Source organism: Sinocyclocheilus anshuiensis, unplaced genomic scaffold (assembly GCF_001515605.1).
Source record: "Sinocyclocheilus anshuiensis isolate Anshui unplaced genomic scaffold, SAMN03320099.WGS_v1.1 scaffold4015, whole genome shotgun sequence".
In the NCBI taxonomy this organism is placed as follows: Eukaryota; Metazoa; Chordata; class Actinopteri; order Cypriniformes; family Cyprinidae; genus Sinocyclocheilus; species Sinocyclocheilus anshuiensis.
The window spans coordinates 95,234-98,130 of NW_015557048.1; the positions used below are offsets into that span (position 1 = coordinate 95,234).

General features: G+C 34.9%; 1 long non-coding RNA gene across 1 annotated transcript in view; it reads left to right on the forward strand.

Annotated features, from left to right (window-relative positions):
- The window catches only part of LOC107676358 (uncharacterized), an 8,034-nt gene extending 6,846 nt beyond the window's left edge, over positions 1-1,188 (forward strand). The window contains exon 3 of the long non-coding RNA XR_001632730.1: positions 1,105-1,188. This is a non-coding gene — a long non-coding RNA (uncharacterized LOC107676358). The remainder of the gene's footprint in view (positions 1-1,104) is intronic.
- The last annotated feature ends 1,709 nt before the right edge of the window (positions 1,189-2,897 follow it).

The window sequence follows — 2,897 nt, forward strand, 5'->3', positions numbered from 1 at the left end:
TTCGTTAATGGAGGACGATGGAGATAGACGTAAGTTCATTACCATTGTGCTCATTTTAATTGTTGTGTTAAATAATGTAGCAGTTTAAGCATTTTCTGTGTTATACCAACATTATGCGAAATTTTGAAACTGACATGATTTGGATAGTTAAACTTAGTTTATTTGTCATTTGGCGAAAGTATCTTTTATAGGGTTCCCAACATTTATAAGTCCGTTTATATCTTTCATTCCGTAACTACGGGTTTAATTCTGGTGTTTTGAAATGTCATGCAAACCAGAAAGCAGACGTTAATCGAATGAATTGCTCTTGAAATAATATTTTCTTGTGTGGCGTCCCCGCTAATGGATTTAGCCGAGCACCCACAGAAACGCACGAGATACGTCATTGGCGGCCTACTGATCGGCCTTTGACATCTCGAGATAGACATCTAGCATCGTGCTCGTGGTACTTTGATAACATTTGCCGATCAGTCTGTACAGCGCTCCAAAAAGTCGAAAAACATTTCTTCTTGAGAAACGCAAAAACGTGCTCGAGCACTAAGTACGGGAGGGAAGCGCTGCATCAGCCGACAGATAGCAACTCAAGACCGGGTAAACCGGTTTGTTTCTCCCGCTGAGGCATTTTTTGTCTCGTTTTGTATTAGTATTAGTTAAGCATACGTGCATTAGTTGGCCTGACGTGAGGGATTTTTTTCTGTACTTAGTTCTAGCTTTATATGTGTGGTATTGTAAATCTGTAACAGTATTTAGTGCTTATGTGTGAATATAAAGTTTGAGTTGTTTTGACAATTGACATAGGCATGTGGTAGTTCTTACTGTAATATGTGTGTTGGTATTAAACAGAATCTATAGTAAAACACAAAGTGACCTTATTATATTGAGTCTGTTAGTTTGCTTTTTTCTATGGAGGATAAGCACATAACTTATCCTCACTGGCAAAAACCTAAACCGACGCCTGTGCCCACACTGGAATGGTGTCAAGCATTTTGTGACAAATTAAAATCTTATTAGTTTTCTTTTTGAATTTGTATCTTATGTATTTGTATTTTTATGTGTCATTTTTGTTTGTATAAAATGTCATTCAAGTTTGCTTACCTGTTACAGGTTGGACAGTAAAGGCAAGAACACGATATAGGGACACTAGAAAATATGTAAAACTCAAAGAGCCGTGCTTTTTGGAGTTTGTCACTGAAGGCAAGTCTCTAAATTAAGCTATACTATACAGTAAATGCACAAAGTACTTTAATGTCTTTATGATTAATAAAAAAAAAATGTAGGATAGTAATGAAGTTATTGTTTTACAGCAAAAAAAGCATTTGCCATTCCAGAACAGACACCTGTTAGGGTAACGGATGACACCTCTACAGAAGTGGACGTGGATGTATTTGCTGAACTTGTTGCTGAAAGGGCCATGTGCTTTAGTTTACATACTAATGATGGTAATTATGTTTATACTTATTTGGTCTTATTTTAAAATTGTGGTGATGTTTACATTTTTGCAAGTAATATTTTTATATGCTGTATACAGATTCCACTTCTGCACATGAGTTGTCCCCCCTTCTGACTGATGGGAAGTCTGTCAGCAAGTCTTCAACTTTTACTGAATGCAATGAAGGCAACAAAACTTCTGCCTGCCCTTCCAAGAGACCCAGGTTGGATGATTCTAAGCTTGCAAAAGAGGTTGGTAAGACAAGGGATGTAACTCAGCTTAAAGAAAATGTTCTCCAGTTTATCAAAAAGTTTGTATAATAAACACTTTTGTCAGTGTTGTTTTAACACTAGCAAAGATGGACCTGTATGTTCACCCGAAAAGTAATAATTTTAACACCCATGGTGACAAATCTCCCGACATATTTTTGCTGTGCAGATAAGGCAGTGCTATGGACATAATTTACAGATTTTTAAATACTTTCAGCATGATCTACAGATAGGTGTACTATGAACATACTATACAGATGGATTATGTAATAAGTGTATGTACACTATAAGCAGAAACTATGAACATCATTTACAAATGAATATGTATAAGCGATACATTAAGCTGTACAAAACACTAGTGCAATGGATATATTAAAAAAAAAAGTGCATAGCGAAGTGTTAAATGTGTATACTTGCGAGTAATAATTTCTCAACACCTTGAGTGATTAAAATGAAACACTAACACAGTGTTTGTATAATAAACACTTTTGTCAGTGTTGTTTTAACACTAGCAAAGATGGACCTGTATGTTCACCCGAAAAGTAATAATTTTAACACCCATGGTGACAAATCTCCCGACATATTTTTGCTGTGCAGATAAGGCAGTGCTATGGACATAATTTACAGATTTTTAAATACTTTCAGCATGATCTACAGATAGGTGTACTATGAACATACTATACAGATGGATTATGTAATAAGTGTATGTACACTATAAGCAGAAACTATGAACATCATTTACAAATTAATATGTAAGCGATACATTAAGCTGTACAAAACACTAGTGCAATGGACATTTAAAAAAGTGCATAGAAAATATTCCAGTGTACAAATGGATCATTCATCGTTTTTTTTTTTTTTTTTAAACCAGATGTAGTGATGAAATCCGTTTGTGTGTATGTATACCATCATTTATATCAATATAACTGCTAGGTTGTGAGCACAAAATTGTTTACTTGTCTGTTTTGCTAAGGTAGCAGATTCATAAGGATGAATATAAATAATAAAATGCATCCAAACTAACAGGAACACCCTGTTCTAGTACTACACACTAGTACTATACTTATCACTTATACTATAAGTATTTGTCCCAATGCGCCATGTGTTTGGCGCGTAAATCGCACTTCTGCTGTTTTTATGCAGTTGCAAAACTGTATGTAGTTCATTTAGTTATATAATCTGTCTCTTTTCAAGCTATT